The following is a 23751-nucleotide window of genomic DNA, read 5'->3' on the forward strand; positions in this document are numbered from 1 at the left end:
TTTTTTGCCTACCTACCATCTCCCCACTCCTCAGTTTGGCGGCTGTGAAGGCAGCAGCCCACACTCCTGGTGCAGGTTGCTAGTGCCAGAGAGAGCAGTATGAACCTTATTCACAAAGAATTATGGTTGTGGATTTCAGTCCATCTGATGGCTTCCTCAAGGACTGATGCAAAGGCTTGCCTTTGTTTCTCTTGACTCAGAACATTCCCAGGCCTTGTACGGCTTATAGGGTAGCTTTCATAGAAAGCATTTAATGGAAAAAGTATTGGACACAGCAGCCCGGGGCAAGGAAGAACAGTCAGAACAAGCAATAGACACTTCAAAAAGACTAGCAAAGAATGTGGAGGAGATATATGGTGGGCTAGGTAGATGAGGTTTTTTAAAACTGCTGTGCATACTGTGGAATTGAGAAGTCCACAAGGATGACCAAGTGTAGACACAAGTTCAGAAAAGGGCCTAAGAAGACTCTAAGATTTCACCTCAGGGTGACCTTCAGTTTCCACGGAAGCAAGACATGAAGGCTAAGAAAGAGTTGTAAATGGTCCAGCTAAGCATTGAAGGAGTGCCCAAAAACAATACCAATTTGCAAAGACTGGGAGAGTATTTTTTTCTTTTTCTTTTGTTTTCTTTTCTAGGCTCCAGACATTTAGTGAAACCCTGTCAAAACACCAGCTTACCACCTAACAAAACAAAGACTTCATTGGCCACACAGGACAAACGATACAGTCATTAAAAAAAATAGCTTAGAAAAGAATGTCAGCAAAACAGCAGAATAGGAGGTTCCAGCCATCAACTCCCCACAGAAACATTAATTTTAGCAACCAACTACAGATGAAAACACCTTTATAGGAGTCTAGGAGGCCAGTGGAGAAGTTTCAGCACCATGGTGAAGCAAAAAATCAGAACAGATGCATTGAAGAGGGTAAGAAGAACAGTTTCACTTTATTCACATCACCCTTCCCTCAGTGTGGCACAGCTCAGTGCCAAGAGAGACCTCCTTGGCCCTCGATTTTTCCCTCAAGGGAAAGTAAGGGAAAAATGAGTGCCCAATTTCCACAGCCTGTGGCACTATGCCCAGGAGGCCCACTTTTTCTCTTCCCACCAAGAACACTGAGGGGGATCAGCACATCTGAAGCATCTGGGGGCAGCTAGGAGCAAGAAAAAGTGAGGGCTGTCAGCAGCCAGTGCAGAGAACTCAACAACTGACACATCCTACTAGCCAGCTCATGGACTCCACCAGGAGCCCCACCCGCGAGCCCCATGGGGTGTGTAACCTGCAGAACACCCCACTAGGTGACACATGCCCCCAGCACTCTGTGCACCACCACCACCACCCCACACCCCATAGCTGGGAGACAGAATAATGTACTAGGTGAGAGCCTTGTGATATGGGTCCCGCAATAAAATCCAAAGGCAGAAGTTCCCAGTGTAAAGTATTCATCAGAACCTCCCACAAGAAACCCAGGCATTTGTACCCATTCATGGGCTATCTCTGCTATATGAGTCCTAGTGGTGTGTTTAAAGGCATCTGTGAGCCAAGAGCTGTTTGTCCCTGGGCACAGAATAACCAAGGTGGCCTTGAAGGCTACTCCAAAATCACTCCTTGAGGAGCAATTAGGGCAGAAATATGGGCGGGGCATCCAACTGAAGGGAAGCCCTGGGGCAAAAATGTTGTTGTTACCTGGAGTTGGCTGAAATTGAATATATCAGCAGAGTAAGCATTTAAGGTGGGGTACAGCAACTGAAGACCGTATGACAAGTCCAGCAATTTGATTCCCGGTGTGTGGGTAGCCCATTGAATAAAAATGTTGGTGGTCTTTGTGAAGCATTTCTCTCATGATTAATGATATTGGGCAACTTTTCATGTGCCTGTTGGCCTTCTGTATGTCTTTTTTGGAAAAATGTCTATTCAGATATTCTGCCCATTTTTTAATCAGGTTGTTTGATTTTTTGATGTTGCGTTGTATGAGCTGTTTATACATTTCGGATATTAACCCCTTGTTGGTCATATTATTTGCAAATATTTTCTCCCATTCAGTAGGTTGTCTTTTCATTTTGTTGATGGTTTCCTTTGCTGTGCAAAAGCTTTTAAGTTTAATTAGGTCCTAATTGTTTATTTTTGCTTTTATTTCCTTTGCTTTAAGAGAGATCCAAAAAAATATTGCTACAATTTACATCTCTTCGGAAAGAGTGTTCTCTTTGGAAAGAGTGTTCCACCTATGCTTTCCCATTCTTTTTTCTTCATTCTCTTCTGAGTGGATAATTTCATATAACTTGCCTTTGACTTCACAGATTCTTGTTTTTGATCAAATCTGCTTTTAATGCTCTGTATTGCATTTTTCATTTCATTCACTGTATTCTTCAGCTCCATAATTTCTGTTTGGCTCTTTTCTATGATTTCTCTCTGTGTGAAACTTATCATTTACCTCCTATATTTTTTTCCTGGTTTCTTTTGTCTTTCTGTGTTTTCTTATGGGTTATTGAGCTTCCTTAAAACAACTATTTTGAATTCCTTATTGGGCAAATCACAGATCTCCATTTTTCGGGGGGTCAGTTACTGGAAAATTATTGTATCCCTTTGGTGGTGTCATTATTTCCTTGATTTTTCATGTTCCTTGAAGGCTTATGTTGCTGTCTTCCTATTTGAAGAAGCAGTCAGATCCTCCAGTCTTTACTGACTGGCTTCAGCTGACAAATACTATCTGTCATCTGTGCTAGTGATTCTGAGACTTTCTCAGACCTTTTCTGTAAATATGCCTACTCCACACTTCTTGTTCCCTGGTGCGGGGGAGGAGGGGTAATTATTAAGATTGTATACCTTCCCTCAATCCTACAAAGCCAGGCTGGGTGCGACAGCCTCCCATTTGCTTTCCCTATGGCAATGCCAAATGTTCAATTTTGTGTGCTTTCTCACAGTCCAACAGAGACAGGACAGATTTGTGTGGGTGTTCATTAACCATTTGCAAAACTCATATGTGTTTCCCTTGGGGGTACATGCAGGGAGCAAGCCACACAGTGAGGGTGTGTGTGAATGAGGAGCATGGAACGTTGAGGGTAACTGTGGACCAGTTGGGGAGATCCACATGGAGGCATCCCCAGCAGCTTGTGGGTGGGCTTCGTGATGGAATCAGTGGAAGTGTTAGTAGGATCTGTGTCCTTTTGATGCCCTCCAAGAACCCTGGCTGCTGTTCTGCCAGCCCTTCCCCACTGTCCAAACATGCAGCACACTTCAGTATTCTGGATGGGATAAGAAAGAGGTGGGCTTCTTTGGCAGCATTCCACACAGCTGAGGAATCTTGTCTTTCACTCACTCTTACTTTCTCCATGGGAGAAATCACAGGTGGAGAGGGTCTTGGTACTAAGCTGTTCCACCTTAGGGAAAGGGTTATGCAAGTGAAGTGAAGCTTTTCCTCTTACCCTTTTCAATGTGTCCAATTTAAATTATTTTTGCTCCAGTGGTGTGCTGGAACTTCTCGCTGGACTCCTGGACTTCCACAAAGTCACTTTCATCTGTGGATGATTGGAAAAATTGGTGTTCGGGGTTTGGGGGGGAAGATGGTATAAAATGCCCATTCTATCATTTTGCTGATGTCATTCTGAATCCCATAAATTCTGTTATTTTGTGGGTTTGTTTTCATTTTGCTCAGATACTTTCTAAATTCTTTTGTGATTTCTTTTGATTATCTGATTGTTTAAGAGTGAGTAGTTTAATTTCCACATATTTGTGGACTTTCCTATTTTCATTCTGCTATTGATTTCTGGTTTCATTCCATTGTGGTCAGAGAAGATACTTCGTATGATTTCAGCCTTCTTAAATTTGTTTTGTGGCCTGACATGAGAATGTTCCTGTGTGCTTGAGAAGAATGTGTATTATGCTGCTGTTAGATGGAATGTTCTGTATATGTCTGTGTATGGTTAGGCCATTCAAGATGGCTGCTCTCTTGCTCTCTGTACATCTCCTGCTTGACCAGTCCCTGCTTCACTCACATGACTATCCAATCCTCTTAATTATAAGACTTAATTAGCCCCTGGTAACTGATGAGCCAACCTGATGTCAATTCCCCCTATAAATGGTAGCCTCCTTCTCCCCTGAGTAGTGAAGACTGCTACCACGTTCTGCCTGCAGTCTGCTGCACACAGTGGATTGTCACTCCAGGACCCTTTGTGTAAGATCCCCTTGTCCAATAAACTGTTTATGTCTCTGTCGCAGTCTCTGGGCTGTTTCTTCAGTCTCGAGGCTGGGTAACTACAAGGCTTTGTAGGCCTTCGGGGTGCAGCCCAACAGTCTGTTAGATCCACTTGTTTTATGGTGGTGTTCAAGTCGTCCGTTTCCTTGATCTTCTCTCTGGTTCTTCTATCCATAACTGAAATTGAAGTATTGAAGTCTTCCATTATTATTGTATTACTGTCTATTTCTCTCTTCAGCTCTCAGTGTTTCCTTCATATATTGGGGAGCTCAAATGTAGGTACATATATATTTATAATCATTACATCCTCCTGATGAATTGACCCTTTTATCATTATATAATGTCCTTTTTTGTCTCTTTTAACAATTTTTGTCTTAAAATATTTTGTCTAAGTATGGCCACCTGCATTCTCTTTATGCTCCTGTTTGCATGGAATATCCTTTCCATCCTTTCATTTTTAGTCTATGTGTGTCCTTAGACCTAACATGAGTGTCTTGTAAACAACATCTTGTTAGATCTTGTTTTTCACTCCATTCTGCCAACCCATGTCTTTTAATTGGTGTGTTTAATTTATTTACATTTAAAGTAATTACTGATAGTGAAAAACTGACTACGGCCATTTTGTTCATTGTTTTCTGTATGTCTTATAGTTTTTGTCATTCTTTCATCCCTTGCTTCCTTCTTTTGTGTTTGTTGATTCTTTTTTGTACTAACATGTTTTGATTCCCTTCTTACTTCCGTTTGTGTATATTCTTTTTTTTCACACAGAGTATCATTTATTACAAAAGATTCAGATTTTAATATTATCCTTTGGAATATATACATATAATATATATTTTTAAAATAAAATTTCTATATAATGATTGTAAAATAGTTTAATTTTGCTATTCCTCATCTTTTCATTTCAAAACACTTAAATGATTTCCAAAAATTTGCCTCTCAAATAATTGATTTCTCTGTGGGGTTTTTCATAGTTTTCAAGAGTTTGAATATTTCATCAATTTTATCTTCAGCCAATTTTCAAAACCATTTTAGAGATATGGTTTCTCTTTTCATCATCAGAGGCCATTCCATCTGCAGGATAGAAAGATATTTTAAAAGAGCAGAAGAAAATTATTTGAATTCCTATTATTTTGATTCTGTGAAGCAACAACTGGCAACCTTTCTTCTTTTCTAGGAGAGAAAAGCTCTCTATAAATATTATTTCACTCTATTTCAGTGGATTCATGAGATGAGCCGTTTGTGTATATTCTATAGATACATTTTGTTTGTGATTACCATTTCATTTACATAAATCATAAAATAATAACAAAGTATTTTAAACTGGTAACAACTTAATTCCCAATCATACATAGAAACTCTAAATCTTAAATCTCTGTCCCCCCAGCTTCACATTATTGATGACACAAATGATCTCTTTTTATACTGCACATCCATTAACAGATTTATAATTACTTTTTATGCTTTTGTTTTTTAAATTGCATATTAGTTTTAAAAATGATTTATACATTTACATTACTATAAGATTCTATATCTATATATTTACCTTTACCTGGGAGTTTTATATTTTCATATGGGTTTGTGTTATTGTTTATCATTTTTTCACCTCAACCTGAAGGGACTGCCTTCAGCATTTTTTTTTTTTTGGCTGCACCACACGGCTTGAGGGATCTCAGTTCCCTGACGAGGGATTGAACCCGGGCCCCGGCAGTGAAAGCGCCAAGTCCTAATCACTGGACAGCCAGGGAATTCTCTGTCTTCAGCATTTCCTGTAGGGCAGGTGTAGTGGTGATAAACTTCCCCAGCTTTTATCTGGGAAAGTCTTAATTTCTCCTTCATTTTTGAAGGACTGTTTGCTGGACATAGTATTCTTAGATGGAAGGTGTTTTTTTTTTTTTTTTTCCTAGCACACTGAATATATCATCCCACTTCCTTCTAGCATGCAAGTTCTCTTCTAAGAAATCCACTGATAATTTAATAACAGCTCACTTTTACAGGCATACATTGGAGATACTGCAGATTTGGTTCCAGGCCACCACATGAAAGTGAATATCACAAGAGAGCAATTCACACAAATTTGTTTCCCAGTGCATATAAAAGTTATGTTTACACTATACCGTAGTCTATTAAGTATGCAATAGCATCATGTCTAAGAAAACAATGTACATACCTTAATTTTAAAATACTTTATGGCTAAAAATTTCTAACCATCATCTGAGCCTTCAGCAACTCAATCTTTTTGCCAGTGGAAGATCTTGCCTTGATGTTGATGGCTGCTGACTGATCAGGGTGGTGCTTGCTGAAGGTTGGGGTGGCTGCGGCAATTTCTTAAAATAAGACAACAATGAAGTGTGCTACATCGATGGACTCTTCCTTTCATAAACGATTTCTCTGTAACATGCAATGCTGTTAGACAGCATTTTACCCACAGTGGAATTTCTGTCAAAATCGGAGTCAATCCTCTCAAACCCTGCTGCAGATTTATCAACTAAGTTTTATGTAATATTCTAAATCCACTGTTGTCAATTCAATGATCCTCATAGCATCTTCACCAGGAGTAGATTCCATCTCAAGAAACCGCTTTCTTTGCTCATCCATAAGAAGCAATTCCTCATCTGTTCAAGTTTTATCATGAGATTGTAGCAATTCAGTCACATCTGCAGGCTCCATTTCTTTCTTTTTTTTTTTTTTTTTAATTTTGGTTGTGCCAGGTCTTAGTTGTGGCAGGTGGGCTCCTTAGGTGTGGCATGTGAACTCTTGGTTGTGGCATGCATGTGGGATCTAGTTCCCTGACCAGGGACTGAAAATGCACCCCCTGCATTGGAAGATGCATTCTTAACCACTGCGCCAGCAGGGAAGTCCCTAGGCTCCATTTCTAATTCTAGTTCTCTTACTATTTCCACCACATCTGCAAGGACTTCCTCCACTGAAGTCTTGAACTTCTCCAAGTTATCCATGAGGGTTGGAATCAACTTCGTCCAGACTGCTAATGTTGATATTTTCACCTCTTCCCATGAATCATAAATGTTCATAATGGCGTCTAGAATGGCAAATCCTTTCCAGAAGGTTTTCAATTTGATTTGCCCATCAGAGGGATCACTATCTATGGCAGCTATAACCTTACAAAATGTATTTCTTAAATAATAAAATCTGAAAGCCAAAATTACTTCTTGATCCATGGGCTGTAGAATGGATGCTGTATTAGCAGGCATGAAAATATGAATCTTGTTGTACATCTCCACCTGAGCTCTTGGGTGACCAGGTGTATAGTCAAATGAGCAGTATATTTTGAAAGGAATCTTTTGTTCTGAACAGTAGGTCTCAACAATGGGCTTAAAATATTTGGTAACTCATGCTGTAAACAGATGTGATATCATCTAGGCTTTGTTGTTTCATTTATAGAGCATAGTCAGAGTCGATTTAACATAATTCTTAAGGGCCCTAGGATTTTCAGAATGGTAATGAGCATTGGCTTCAACCAAAAGTCACCAGCTGCATTAGTCCCTAACAAGAGAGTCAGCCTGTCCTTTGAAGTTTTGAAGCCAGGCATTGGCTTCTCCTCTCTAGCTATGAAAGTCCTAGATGGTATCTTCTTCCAATAGAAGTCTGATTAGTCTACATTTAAAATCTGTTTTTTATCGTAGCTACCTTCATTAATGATCTTCGCTCAATCTTCTGGATAACTTGCTGCAGCTTCTATGCCAGCACTTGCTGCTTTGCCTTGCATTTTTAAATTATGGAGACAGCTTCTTTTCCTAAACCTCATGAACCAACCTCTGCCAGCTTCAAACTTTTATTCTGCAGTCTCCTCACCTCTCTCAGGTTCATAGAATTAAAGAGAGTTAGGGCCTTGCTCTGGATTAGATTTTGGCTTAAGGGACTTTTGTGGCTGGTTTGATCTTTCCAGATCACTAAACCTTTCTCTATGTCAGCAATATCTGTTTTGCCTTCACTGGAGTAGCACTTTTAATTTCCTTCAAGAACTTTTCCTTTGCATTCATAACTTGGTTAACTGTTTGGCACAAAGAGGGCTAGCTTTTGGCCCCTCTTGGCTTTCAACATGCTTTCCTCATTAAGCTTAACCATTTCTAGCTTTTGATTTAAAGTGAGAGACATGCAACTCTTCCTTTCACTTGAACACTTATTGTAGGGTTATTAGGCTTAATTTAAATATTGTTGTGTTTCAGGGATAGGGAGGCCTGAGCAGAGGGAGAGAGACTGGGGAACAGCTGGGCAATGGAACAATTGGAACACAGACAACATTTATCAATTAAGTTTGCCAACTTATATGGGCATGGTTTATGGTGCCTGAAAACAATTACGATAGTAACATCAAAGATCACTGATCACAGATCACCATAATAAATAAAATAATAACGAAAAAGTTTGAAATATTGCAAGAATTACCAAAATGTAACACAGGGACACAAAGTAAGCAGATGCTGTTGAGAAAATGGTGGCAACAAACCCTCAATGCAGGGTTGCCACAAACCTTCAATTTGTAAAAAATGCAATTATCTGTGAAGCACAATAAAACAAAGTGCAATAAAACAAGGTAGGCCTGTATGTCATAAGTTGCTCTTCTCTTTCTTCTTTCAAGATTCTCTTTGTGATTTTTGACAGTTCAATTAGGTATGTTATGGTGTAATTCTCTTTATATTTATCCTAGCTGTTGTTTTTCTGAGCTTCTTGAATTTGTATGTCCATTTCTCCTCAGACTGGGGAAGTTTTCAGCCATTAGCTCTTCAAATAGGCTCTCTGTCCCTTTTTCTTTTTCTTCTCTTTCTGTGACTCCCATAATGCATATGTTGTTCTACTTAATGGAGTCTCAGACTCTGTTCACGTTCTTCTTTTTCTTCCCCCTCCTTTGCCCGGGTAATTTTGAAGTCCTTTAATTTCACTGATTCTTTCTTCTGACTGGTCAAATCTACTGCTTAATATCTCTAGTGAAGTTTTCAGTTAAGTAATTGTATTGTTTAGTTCCCCAATTTTATTTGTTGTTTCTTCATAATTTCTAACTCTTTGTTGTTATTCTATTTACTTCATGCATTTTTTCCTGATTTCATTTTAGCTATCTATCCATGCTCTCATTTAATTTGTTGAGCATCCTTATGGCAGTATTTTTAAAATAAATTTATTTTATTTATTTATTTTTGGCTGCATTGGGTCTTTGTTGCTGCGCATGGGCTTTCTCTAGTTGTGGCGAGCGGGGGCTACTCTTCGTTGTGGTGCGTGGGCTTCTCATTGCGGTGGCTTCTCTTCTTGCAGAGCACAGGCTCTAGGCACGTGGGCTTCAGTAGTTGTAGCACGTGGGCTCAGTAGTTGTGGTTCATGGGCTCTAGAGCGCAGGCTCAGTAGTTGTGGTGCATGGGCTTAGTTGCTCCGTCGCATGTGGGATCTTCCCTGGCCAGAGCTCGAACCCATCTCCCCTGCATTGGTAGGTGGATTCTTTACAACTGTGTCACCAGGGAAGCCCGTTATGGCAGTTTAAAAAAAAAATATTTGTCTGGAAACTCATATATCTCTGTTTCTTTAGGGTTAGTTTCAGGATGTTTAATTTGTTCTTTTGATTGGACCACGTTTCCCTGTTTCTTTGTATACCTTGTTATATCCCATTAGGACTTTGGCATTTGAAAAATCAGCCACCTCTCCCAGTCTTTGTGATCTGGTTTTGCACATGGAAGACTTTCCTCAATCACCCAGGTAGAGATTCAGGAGACCTTCTAAAACTTTTTGGGGGATACATTTTCTCTGGGCTTGTGTGTGTAATCTAATTGAAATTTGACGGGTTTTACTCACAAGCACCACCTGGTGTCAATATATGGTACTGCAGCCTCTTTGGTAGTATACTAAGCCACTGTGCTGGAGCGACATCTAGCGTCTGTTTGTGGTACTGCACGTTGATCTCTTGTTCTCGAAGTCTCCCAACCTGGTATCCTTTTCTTGTCAGAGCTTAGATTCAGGCAAGATAAAAACCAGTCTCTTGGTAGCCCCCTCAAAAGTCAGAACATTGGGTATGTTCTACTCTTCTCTTTCTCTCCCCAGGGAGATGTAGGGAGTTGGGAGTTTTCTCCGAATAATGCCTGTGCTGGGAGGAGGGGCTCTAGTGAGTGTGCACCATGAATTTCTCTACCAGTCTTTGAATCATAAAATATTTGGTCCTTTGTGACTGGCTTCTTTCACATAGCATAATGTTGTTAAGGTTCATCCATGTTGTGTCATGTGCTGATATACTTCACTGCTTTTAACATTTGAATAATATTGCATTATATGGATATGTCACATTTTGTTTATATATTCATCAGTTGATGGACATTAGGTTGTTACCACTTTGGGGCTACTATCAGTAATGCTTCTACGAACATTCATGTACAAGTTTTTGTGTGAACACGTTTTCAATTCTCTTGGGTATATACCTACAAGTGGAATTCCTCTATGTTAACTCTATGCTTAACCTTTTGAGGTTTTGTTTTATACAGAGGCTACACCATTTTCCATCCCTACCAACAATGTATGAGGATTCTAATTTCTTCATATCCTCATCAACATTTCTCACTGTCTTTTTTATTATAGCCATACTGATGTGTGTGAAGTGGAACCTCACTGTTGTTTTGATTTGTATTTCTCTAATGACTGAGGATGTTGAGCAATTTTCAAGTGCTTATTGGCCATTTATCTATCTTCTTTGGAGAAAAATGTCTACTCAAATCCGTTGTCCATTTTTAAATTGGCTCCTGTCTTTTTACTTTGAGTTGTAAGAACTCTTACACTCATGTAAGAGTTCATATATTCTGGATACTAGACTCATCAAATATATGACGCAAATATTTTCTCCCTTTTGTGAATTTATTTTTCACTTTATTGATAGTGTCATTTGAAGCAACTTTTTAAAATTTTTGAAGTATACTTTATCTCTATTTCCTTTTGTTGCTTTTAAGTATCATATATTTTTTTTAATGGCGTAATCTGAGTACAGGAAGATGTACACCTATGCTTTCTTGTCATAATTTTGTGGTTCTGGCTCTTACATATAGGTCTCTGATACACTTTGAGTTAATTTTTACATATGGTATGAGACAGGGGTCCAGTTGTTCCAGCAAGATTTGTTGACAAAACTGTTCTGTTCCATTGAATTGTCTTAGTACACTTATTGAACGTCAAATGACCATAGGTGTACTGATTTATTTCTGGACTCTCAATTTTATTTCATTAATCTATATACCTATCTTCATGCCGGTATCACACTGCTCTAATTACTGTAGCTTTGTAGTAAGTCATGAAATAGGGAAATGTGAGTCCTTTGACTTTGTTGCTCTTTTTCCAAGATTCTTTTGGCTATTCTGGGTCCCTTGAATTTTCATATGAATTTTAAGTTTAGATTATTAATGTTGGAGAAAGAAAAGCAGCTGGAATTTGGATTGGGATTGAATTGCATTTGTAGATTATTCTGGAAAGTATTATCATTTTAACAATGTTAAGCCCTCTAATCCATAAACATGGAATGTCTTTCCATTTATTTAATTTCATTCAATGATATTCTGTAATTTTCAGTATACAAGACATGCATTTCTTTGGTTAAATTTATTGCTAAGTATTTTATTCTTTTTGATGTTATTCTAAGTAAAGATATTAATTTATTTTTGGATTGTTAATTGCTAGAGTATAGAATATAACTGATTTTTTACACTGACGTTTCCTGAAATGTTTCTGAATTCATTTATTAGTTCTAATTGTGTGTGGGAGTGTATATAAGAAATACTATATATATATATATTTCTACTTCTTTCCATCCAATCTGGACATTTTTATTTCTGTTTGTTTCAGCTTTAATGAGGTATAATTCACAAATAAAAATTATATATATTTAAGGCATACAATTTGATGTTTATATATATACACACACACATTGTGAAATTATCACCACAATCAAGCTAATTAACATATCCATCATCTAATATAATTACTTTTTTATGTATGTGGTGAGAACACCTCTTAGCAAATTTCAAGTTTACAATACAGTATTGCTAACTATAGTCTTCATGCTGTACATTAATTCTCTAAGACTTATTTATCTTGCATAACTGAAACTTTGTACCCTTTTCCCATCTCCATATTTCCCCCTTACCCTAGCCCCTGGCAACCACCATACTATTCTCTGCTTCTATGACTTTGACTATTTTAGGTTCCATATTGCATTAGACAGGGTTCTTCAGAGAAACAGAATCAATAACATGGATATAGACATAGCTATAAATAAGAGGAGACTTATAGGAATTGACCAACATGATTAAGGAGGCCAAGAAATCCCAAGATCTGCCACTGCTAGCTGGAGAACCAGAAAAGGTCATGGTGTAATTCAGTCTGAGTCCAAAGGCCTGACATTTGGGGGACTGATGGTGTAAGTTCCAGTCTGAGTCTATAAAGGCCCAAGAACTAGGAATGCCTGTGTACAAGGGTAGGAGAAGATGGATGTCCAAGGTCAAGTAAAGAGAGTAAATCTGCCCTTCTCCTGCCTGGTTGTTCTATTCAGCCTTTCAATGGATTGGATGATGTCCAACCACATTAGTGAGGGTGATCCTCTTTACTCAATCTACCAATTCAAATGTTAATCTCTTCTGGGAACACCCTGTTAAAAAAGAAACAATAGGCCTCAAATGGAGTCACTTGTGCTAAGCCCCACATCAGCAAACCAAGACTTAATACCTAATCTAATTGCAATTTCAGCCTCTCCCAAGAATGTGACCTGTAACAAGTCATTCTGGAATTACCTGGTCAGCACTAGTGAGGTAATCTACTCGATAGACCATTTTTGTCCCCCATAGGAAGGTGATTTTGCCTGAGACAGTCCACTCTTGGCTAGAAACTTCCTTTTCCTGTCCCCTTCTGTCTATAAAAGTCTTCCATTTTGTGCAGCTCCTCAGAGCTCCTTTCTGTTTGCTAGATGAGATGCTGCTTGATTCATGAATCTTTGAAAAAGCACAATTAGATCTTCTGATTTACTCAGTTGAATTTTATTTTTTAACAACCCTCACAGACATACCCAGAAATAATGTTTTACCAGCTTTCTGGACAGCCCTTAGCCCAATCATGTTGACACATAAAATTAACCACCATAACTTCACCCCTTGTCAGCTTGGTACCCATACATATCTCCTTAAACCATACTGGATCTCCAAATAAAGACAATAACAAGACAATAACCATACTGGATCTCCAAATAAAGACAATAACAACTGACATGATATAGCTATCCTACAAGCAACTGAAAATGCACTAATCCCTTCCCCAGAAGAGAAGGAAGGGCACTTGAGTGATGCTTACTCTTCTCCTGATATCCTATAACTTATATACTATGATGTAAAATTAGCAATACTCAATTACTGATGTAAAGTCAATACAGCTTATCTTATATGATAAAAGAACAAGAAAGGAAATAAAACAAAAATATTTACTTAGTTTATGTATATATACACACACAAACATATGTATAACAAAATAAGGAGGAAATACTCATGACAATTATAGTCCTCATTTCTGTAACTGGTGGTGTGGTTGTAGCTGGTATTTATAATTACCTTCTTCTACTACACATCCTGTATTCCCTTTGCCTTCAGCAAGCACCTCAGCTGGTCATTGTTCTTTAGCTGGCAGAGTAACCCTAACTTTCATTCCTGAAGGGTCTGGCCCATTAGTAGTCTTGCTTGGATTCGTTTGTTGTAGCTTTCCATTGACTTTGACCACAAGGCATGGTAATACTCAGAGATGCCCTAAGGCATCTCCTGTATTCCAGACACACTCTTCCTCACTTCCACCACATAGTAGTAGTCCAATTTCTCCTTGATAGTCAGGATCAATCACCCCAGATAACACCATAACTCCTTTTTTTGCCTGTTGATTCAGAGCCCAAAGTGGCAGGGTGACAGTCTTAATTTCCAGTTCAATGGAATCATTGTCATGTCTCCTGATAGAAGCTTTCCTCCCTCTGACACTAAGACCTCTAGGCCAGCAGAAAATAAAGTCATGAAAACAGGAAGCTAGCGGGTCACTATGGATAATAGTGACTGGTGCACTTTCATTTCCACCTGCTTGATTTCTGGACCTGTAAATCCTGGCTACTTGAGAAACAGCACCATATAGTGGATACTAATTAAGTGCATATACAGCTTTCTGGAGAAACTTGCCCCAGCCCTGCAAGGTACTGCCACCTAGCTGGTGCTGTAACTAAATCTTCAAAAGGTCATACCACTGTTCTATTAAGCAAGCTGCTTTAGGATGGTGGGAGACATGGTAAGACCAGTGAATTCCATGAGCTTGGGCCCACTGTCACACTTCTTTTATTGTAAAGGGTTGTTCTTGATCAGAAGCAATGCTCTGTGAAATATCATGACGGGGATAAGACATTCTATTAAGTCCACAGATGGTAGTTTTGGAAAAAGCACTGCATGCAGGGAAGGCAAATCCATATCCAGAGTAAGTGTCTATTCCAATAAGAACAAACACTGCCCCTTCCATGATGGGAGCAGTCCAATGCAATCAACCTGCCACCAGCTAGCTAGCTGATCATGCTAGGGAATGGTGCCATATCAGAGGCTCAGTGTTGGTTTCCTCTGCTGGCAGATTGGGCACTCAGCAGTGGCTGTAGCCAGGTCACCCTTGGTGAATGGAAGTCCATGTTGCTGAGCCCAGGTATAACCACCATCCCTGCCACCATGGCCACTTTGTTCATGAACCCATTGGGCAATGACAGGGGTGGCTAGCAAAAGAGGCTGAATGGTACTGACAGAATGGGTCATCCTATCCACTTGATTATTAAAATCTTCCTCTTCTGAGGTCACCTTTTGGTGAGCATTCACATGGGACACAAATATTTTCACGTCTTTTTCCCATTAAGAGAAGTCTATCTACATACCTCTTCCCTAAATTTCTTTGTCACCAATTTTTAAATCATGTTCCTTCCAAGTCCCAGACCATCCATCCAAACCGTTGGCCACAGCCCATGAATTGGTATATAATCACACATCTGGTCATTTTTCCTTCCAAGCAAAGTCAACAACCAGGTGCACTGCCTGAAGTTCTGCCCACCAAGAGGACTCCCCTTCACCACTGTCCTTCAGGGATGTCCCAGAGAGGCGCTGTAATGTTGCAGCTGTCCTCCAGATGGTGCCTGCATATCTTGTAAAACCATCTGTAAACCAGGCCCAAGTCTTTTCTTTCTCTGTCAGCTGATTGTAGGAACTCCCAATGAGGCCACAAGTACAGGCTGGGAAAGAGAAGGCAGTGTAGCAGGAGTGGGGACCATAGGCATTTGGGCCACTTCTTCAGGTAATTTACCTGTGCATTTAGGGCCTACCCAGGCTTGATCATATATATACTACTTTCATTTGATGACGGAGTGTTGCTGTGCATGCCCAACTTTACGGCTTGGTGGGTCAGATAACACCCAGTTCATGAGGGGCAGCTCAGGTTTGATGGTAACTTTGTTGCCCATGGTCAAGTGTTTAGTCTCTAAGGCCCAGTTGGAAGCCAAGAACTGATTCGCAAAAGGAGAGTAGTTATCTACAGATGAGGGCAGGGCATTGCTCCAAAATCCTAAGGGTCTATGCTGTAATTCGTCCCACAGGGGCTTGCCAAAGGCTCCAAACACTAACTCGATCTGACACTGCCACTTCCAACACCACTGGATCTGCTGGATCATGTAGCCCAAGTGGCATAACAGCTTGCACAAAAGCCCAAACCTGTTTCAGAGCCTTCTCTTGTTCTGGATCTTACTCAAAACTATCAACTTTTCAGGTCACTCAGTAAATGGGCTAGAATAACACACCCAAATGAAGAATATGTTGCCACCAAATCCAAAGAGACCAGTTAAGCATCGTGCTTCTTTCTTGGTTGTAGGAGGGGCCAAATACAACAACCTATCCTTCACCTTAGAAGAGATGTCTCGACATGCCCCATACCACTGGATCCCTAGAAATTTCACTGAGGTAGAAGGCCTCTGAATTTTAGTTGGTTTTATTTCCCACCCTCTGACATGCAACTGTTTCACCAATAAGTCTAGATTAGTTGCTACTTCTCACTCACTAGGTCCAATCAGAATAATGTTATCAATGTAATGGACATTGTGATACCTCATGAAAGGGAAAGGCAATCAAGATTTCTGTGAACTAAGACAGAACTGGAGAGTTGATATACTTCCGATGTAGGACAGTGAAGGTATATTGCTGGCCTTTCCAGCTGAAAGCAAATTGCTTCTGGTGGGCCTTATGGACAGGTATGGAGAAAAAGATTATTTGCCAGATCAACAGCTGCATACCAGGTACCAGATGTTGTGTTAATTTGCTCAAGCAATGAAACCACATTTGGTACAGCACCTGCAATTGGAATTACTACCTGGTTAAGCTTGTGATAATCCACTGTCATTCTCCAAGATCCATCTGTCTTCTACATTGGTCAAATAGAGTTTAAGGGGGATGTGGTGGAAATCACCACCCTTGCATCTTCCAAGTCCTTGATGGTAGCACTAATCTCTGAAATCCCTCCAGGAATGTGGTATTATTTTTTATTATTACTTTTGTAGGTAGAGGAAGTTCCAATGGCTTCCATTTGGCCTTTCCCACCATAACAGCCCACACTCAACAGATCAGGGAACCAATGTGGGGATTCTTCCAGCTGCTATATATATCTATTCCAATTATGCATTCTGGAAGGAAGGAAATAACCACAGGATGGATCTGGGGAGCTACTACACTCACTGTGAGGTACACCTAAGCTAAAACTCCATTGATTACCTGACCTTAATAAGCCCCTACTCTGACTGGAGGGCCACAGTGGTGCTTCAGGTCTCCTAGAATCAGTTCTAGTTTAGATCCAGTGGCCAGTAGTCCCTGAAAGGTCTGATTATTTCCTTTTTCTCAATGTACAGTTACTCTGGTAAAAGGCTGCAGGTCCCTTTGGGAGAAATATTAACAGTATAAATTTTCACTAGTGTACTGGGATCCTTCTTCAAGGGGACCCAACCCCCCCTTCATTCAAGGGGTTCTAAGTCTACAAACTGTCTTAAGTCTTGGAATTGATCAAGGGGCTGTGACTCTCTGTTTTTATGATTTGAGTTAGATTTTTGTTCACTTGATCTAGAACTTTTCTGCTTATACAGATCAAGTGAAAATCTAGTAGGCTTCCTATTTATTTCACTTTTTAGAACACTAACTAGCCAGCACCATAAGTCTGCATGAATCAGACTATTCTGACTGCTGCTTTGTCTCTGCTGTCCATTATGGTAACCACACTCACCTTCCCTTTGGTGATTGAATGCTGCCACTTGGCCCCTGCCACGCCAGGATCAAATTACTCCTACTGCATTTAGGTTTTTCCATTGAGTGGCTGCAGTTCCCACGGTAACGTCTCACTTACAGAGATGAGCAATCACGGAGATCTTCAAGGATGCTAGGACTCCACTCACCAAATTATTTCTCAAAGTATTGGTGAAAGGTATGTCTTCTAGACCAGCGGTCCCCAACCTTTTTGGCACCAGGGACCGGTTTTGTGGAAGACAATTTTTCCATGGATAGGGTTGGGGGGGGATGGTTCAGGCGGTTATGTGAGCGATGGAGAGCCACAGATAAAGCTCTGCTTGCCCGCCTGCCGCTCACCTCCTGCTATGTGGCCTGGTTCCTAATGGGCTGCGGACAGATACTGGTCCAAGGCCTGGAGGTTGGGGACCCCTGTTCTAGACACTCCCAGTATGGATAAGTAGGTCTTAAATGACAAATCCACTCTAACATTCCAATCTTTCTAAATCTCTGAACCCCTTCCTCTACATTAAACCAAAGGAGGTCAGGCATTTCCAATTCACATACCGTGGGAAATTTTTTGTCCATGTTTCAGTCAGATAACCAACCAACCAATTAGAGGCCTTTCTAACTTCCTCAGCTACATTATATGCAGGATCTCTGCTTAGTGAGCTGTTAGAGGAGGTAACTGAGAGGATGTGAGCACTGGTTGACCCATGACCTGGCCCAGGAAATCAGAGGCTCCTTACCCGCCTCTGCTGACCTTGGGATGTATGTTCTGTTCATGTGTTGCTGAGACTATCTGGACTGTGTATGTGACTGACCTCCGTTAAGGGAGGTTGATGCGGAGAACTACTCATCTTGCGACCACCCAAGACAAGCCTCATATATAGGTTCCTTTGTTTATTAAAACCACAATCTACCAATCTGGAGTGCTCTGCCTCTTTCTTTGGTCTCTCCTTGCCTTCTGTTAAATGGGGGCTAGTTTTGAATATCACCCAGGGAACTCCCAAGAATTGCAAACCAAGAATTGCAAACCAACAATTGGCAAGCCAGCCAGAAGACGGAAGAAATGGGTCTTGGGAAAGAGGCATCGATAGGGGAAATCCTGAGTTGGCCATTGACCTCTTTGTGGGCAGGGGTGGTACATTGTTAGATGTCTGTGGACTGCTGCATGACTACAGGGACATCCCAAAAATGCTGGCTGGTTTAATGTGTTTGTTTGAGGAACTACACACAGTGCACTGCAGCAAAGAAAGGAAACAAATGGCTGCAACTGTGGGTTGGTCTCTACTGTTGGCACTTCATCTGGCCACTGATGCCCAACTAGAAGCTGAAGCTCAAGTTAGACAGCTGGAAGAAGAGCTGAGGGTAGAGAAGGATGTGTGATTGTTCACTGCTCTGCTAGCTTTGGGGCAGAGCAGGATAATAAGTTGAAGACAATAGCATGCCCGTTTTGAAAAGCTAGGAGGGCACAAGCTGCTGCAGATTAAGGTGTGAGACAAAGGCTGAGACACTAAGACGTGGAATCCCTGGGAAAGTGAGGAGAACAAAGGGGAGAGTGTTGTGGTTGTTGACAATGAAACAAGACGTAGCTGTACACCATCTGACCCCTAATACAAATGAAAAATTTAAATAGTTATTACCCAGATTTCTGATAATAGAGAAATATACCCCAAAACTCCTAAGAGAAAAACTTGCATTCTTTCTCTTCCCATTGAAGTTGTAAGTCTTACAATGTCTTTGAAATGTAAATACCCCAGGAACTAACTAAAACACTGCCCAGGATTGCTCGAGACTGGAGGGGGGAAAAAGGCAGCAGAAGAGGCTTTTTAAAACACATACTGCTATAGAAGCTCCCTTGCCCAAAATCAGTCCACAGCCCTTATATGATTATTGGTCAAGGGCAAATACAAATCTTAAGTCTTCTCCACAAATATTAGTAAAAAGCTTTATCCATTTGAGTGGCTAATCTTAACTTGTTCTGTCTGCCAGACACATTTGGATTCAACTATTATTTATAAACTAGTGAGTTTTGTATTGCTGTACCTGATTCATGGCTAAAATTTTTAAATGAAAGTTATATGGTCTCTGTTTGTATCTGTCTGTATGCTTTTGTATGTCTATTTTTACCTGTTATATATGATATATTTCTACATCCGAATGGTATTGCCAAAATTAATTTATAAAAGAGCTCTATTTAATTGGTGAAGAAAAAAAGCTTTAATATCAATAGTGTACTTAGGTAAAACTAAAATTTAATTTTCTTTCATCTTTGAGAAGAACAAAGTTTCCTTGAACTATTGGTTTGTTCTTGATAAGATTATGAAAAGTTTTTCTTTACCTTTTAAGTAATCTACCTAGAAAACAAAGATTCTGTGTTTTATCAAAATAATTTTCTGCGCTTCATGTTGTCTTTATCAGTTCTTTCATTACTTAAGAAAACTGAGTCTTCTCTGTTAAAAGAGCTAAGATTTTTTATGACTATGTAACTTTCTGATTTTGCCTTCAAAGTCCTTAACTGACACTTTGGCTAAATAGATAACTAAATATTATTTCACAGTGACCTATAATACTATTTAAGCAAGTCTTTTAAAACCTTTTTTGATATTTTTGACAAACTTCCCCAAAATTAAATTCTAAATGAAGTCTTTTTGACTTCAAACTAACTTTGGGATTTTCCAGAGGGTCCCTGGAACATCTGAAAGATTTGTCCTCTCTCCTGATAAGAGAGATATTAGGGACTTCCCTGGTGGCGCAGTGGTTAAGAATCCATCTGCCAATGCAGGGGACACGGGTTTGAGCCCTGGTCCGGGAAGATCCCACATGCTGCAGAGCAACTAAGCCCGTGCGTCACAACTACTGAGCCTGCGCTCTAGAGCGCATGAGCCACAACTACTGAAGCCCACGTGCCTAGAGCCTTTGTTCTGCAACAAGAGAAGCCACCGCAATGAGAAGCCGGCGCACTGCAACAAAGAGCAGTCCCTGATCGCCGCAACTAGAGGACGCCCGCGTGCAGCAACAAAGACCCAATGCAGCCAAAAATAAAAAGAGAGAGAGAGAGAGAGATTAAACTAATTAGATTTATTTGATGTGTTAAATTTGATATGTTAAATTACTCTACTGACCACAGTAGAGACCAGCCCACTGCAGAAGCCATTTGTTTTCTTTGTTTGCCACAGTGCACTATGTGTAGTTTCTAAACAAGCATGTCAAACCAGCCAGCATTTTCAGGGGGTCCCTGTACTCAAGCAGTGATCCACAAGCATCTAACATATGGTCCACCCCTGGTCACAGAGAAGTCGTGACCAACTCAAGATACCTCTTTTCCCCCACAGATGCCTCTTTACCAAGACCCATTTCTCAGGTCTCCTGGCCGGCTCATCAACTGTTGGTTCAAAAACTGGCCCCCATACACAGAGGGCAAGGAGACACTGAAGAAAGAGATAGAGCATTCCAAATTGGTAGGTAGCAGTTCTAATAAGCAACAAAACTTATATACAAGGCTTGTCTTGGGCAGCTGAAAGATGAGTAAATCTCTGCACCAGTCCACCAGAATCTTAAAAGTTTATATAGAGGCATTAACTAGGTTCAGTCACATACACAGTCCAGATGGCCTCAACAACACATTGCTCTTTCAAGGCTGCATCCTTGAAAATGGCTCCTAGTGTTGGAACAGTGAATAGAATGTACATTCCAAGGACAGGGGAACAGGTGAGTAGCCTCTGATTGCCCAGGTCCAGCCATGGGTCAACCAGTGGTCACGTCCTCTCAATGACCTCCATCAACAATAATTCTAGTTATTTTAAAAATGATGTTACAGAAATAACCAAATTCTCTTGTCAACTGCATTACAATGAACTCTCATCAGATCTTTAACCATGGCCATTTTAAAGTCTTTTGTCATTTACAGACAGTTATTTTTTTACTCTGATGCTTTTGCAAAAGTATTCCTGCAAAAGTGCTTCATATTCAAGGAGATTCATGGAAAAGACTGACATATACAGGCTTCTGATAAAGAAGATTATACCACTGAACTGAATAAGAATTCACAGAACTCTAAGGAAAAAAAGGATGAATTTATAAAACTGCTAACCAAAGCCAGGATTCAGAAACTCTTGGTGAGTAATCTTATTTTATGGCAACATACTTATTTGCATAAGTTCAATAAGAATCTGTTTTCATTGAAACAGGACACAATTGGAAACTTGGTTATATTACCAAGGCTTTGATTGGAATGTCATATTTTAAAATGTGCATAGAATCAGATATGATCAGACAGCTTTAATGAACAGCATATTAAGAACTTCCCTTCCCATGAAGAGTTGGGTTGAGAATATGTTCTATCAACTCACCTCTGTTATTGCTCAAACTCCTATTTTGACTAAGTTGCATGCCTGTATGCAGCAGAGGAGCACCCTGTCCATCAGCCCACTGTCTCTGGAAATGCAGGTGCTACTAGGCCTGTGGAACATGTAGATCCTTCAAATGTCTCTGCCCTTATTCCTATGGCGGCCCCTGGGTCCTGTAGAGAGGTAATAGAAGAAATTCCCATTAATGCCTGGTGTACAGATGGATCTAGTCAGGGCAACCCGCCCACATGCATTTCAGTAGCTATTCAGCCCAAACTGACACCATCTGGATGGAAACAAGAATGAACCATAGCAGCCTATGTGCTGAACTCAACAATGTAGCTGGTGATCACTCATGAGCCCTGGCTATTAGCCCTTTGTACTGACAGTTGGGCTGTTCCAAAGGGTTTAACCTTATGTCTTGGATAATGGGAAACCAAGGGATGAATAATCACAAATAAGCCCTCATGGAGTCAGGATGTGTAGAAAGACATTTAAGTTCATCTGCAAGAGACTGAGGCAGTCCTCACTGTCTTCCACAGCAGACTGGGTGCATATAAAGAGTGGCCACTGTAGCACTCAGGTGTGATGGTGTATTACCAAGGATGCCAGATTGCCCTTGGAATACAGTGACTTGGCTAATGCAGCAACAACATGTCCTGTTTGTTCTAAACAACAGCCAAGGCAACTGCCAAAGGAGTCTGGAGCCATCCACAAGAGTTCCCAATTGGTAAGGCATTGGCACATTGATTGTATTAGCCTCCTCTATCTCACTGAAGGTGCTAAATACACTTTGGTTTGTGTGGACACTGCATCTGGCCTAACCCAAGCTTTCCATTGTTGCCATGCAAACTAGGCTGCCACCATTAGGAGACTAGAGAAGCTGAGTACCATGTACAGATACCTTCATAGAATAGACAGTAACTGGGGGTTCACATTTCAAATGTCATGGTATGCAAGACTGGCAAAAGTACATGACATTCAGTGGAGGTTCCATCTTCCCTATAGCCCACAAGCAGCAGTGTTGGTAGAAAGGAAAAATGGAATATTAAACAGCAGATTAAATTACTAACAGGTAAAATGACCTTGGCTTAATGGACTAAAATATGGTCCCAGGCTTTATTACATTTGAAAGATCAAACAGTAGGACCTGTTTCCCCATATGCCAGACTGGTTAATACACCCAACACCGTGAAGGTATAAAAAGGTATGTAAGTCATGGAAGACAACTATTGTTCGACTCTCATCATGGATCAACATGCTATGCTGCTGAGAACACCAAGCCCCATCACGCCTAGGGAAAGTGTTATCTACTGAAATTTGCAATGTTGCAAATCCCAATCATCCCACCAGGATGGGTGAGTTACTTTGCACCTCTGGATGAAGGAGAACTACTCAATCTCCACTGGGATCCCACCGTCCTACTGCAAGTCAGACCTACTGAAGCACAACATACCTAGAATGGAACATGCACCATTGAAAGAGGGGAGAAGGTGGAAGTCCTGGTCAGCATATCCCACCCGCTGTCTATCTCCTCATGCCTGACAGTGCTGCCTCCCCTGGCAACGTGTATAGTATGCACAACCAGGTCAGATTCCTAAAGCTGCAGTCATGTTAACATCTACATATCAGACAACAAGTGTTATTCCTATATGAGAAGATTTCCCCATACAAGTTCCTGCTAAATATCTGTCTTTCCAACCTTAGACTTCTGCTGTCCCTGTCCTGTGGTGTCCAGTCACTGGGTGAGCACAGTTTCCACTGCCAGGGTCATTTGGCCATTGTCTTTATTCCTAACATTAGCCTAGAGAACATTATAGCACACATAGAATCCCTTACTAGATTCACCAAACAAGACTTAAACGATAGCCAGCAAAGCCCTTCTTTACTGAACACTGACAAATATCTAAAGAGAAAAACCATCCT

The 23751-nt window shown here is 40.4% G+C and overlaps 1 protein-coding gene and 1 pseudogene across 13 annotated transcripts in view; both read right to left on the reverse strand.

Moving 5' to 3' along the window:
- Positions 1 to 23751, reverse strand: part of SYTL4 (synaptotagmin like 4) — a 196502-nt gene that overhangs the window by 139593 nt on the left and 33158 nt on the right. For all 13 annotated transcript variants that reach the window (XM_049705104.1, XM_049705103.1, XM_049705102.1 and 10 more), the window contains one exon: positions 21829 to 21998. The gene's annotated coding sequence lies outside the window, so the exon portion shown is untranslated. The remainder of the gene's footprint in view (positions 1 to 21828; positions 21999 to 23751) is intronic.
- LOC105748759 (uncharacterized) lies at positions 924 to 17557 on the reverse strand (annotated as a pseudogene).

This window comes from Orcinus orca, chromosome X, assembly GCF_937001465.1.
Source record: "Orcinus orca chromosome X, mOrcOrc1.1, whole genome shotgun sequence".
NCBI lineage: Eukaryota > Metazoa > Chordata > Mammalia > Artiodactyla > Delphinidae > Orcinus > Orcinus orca.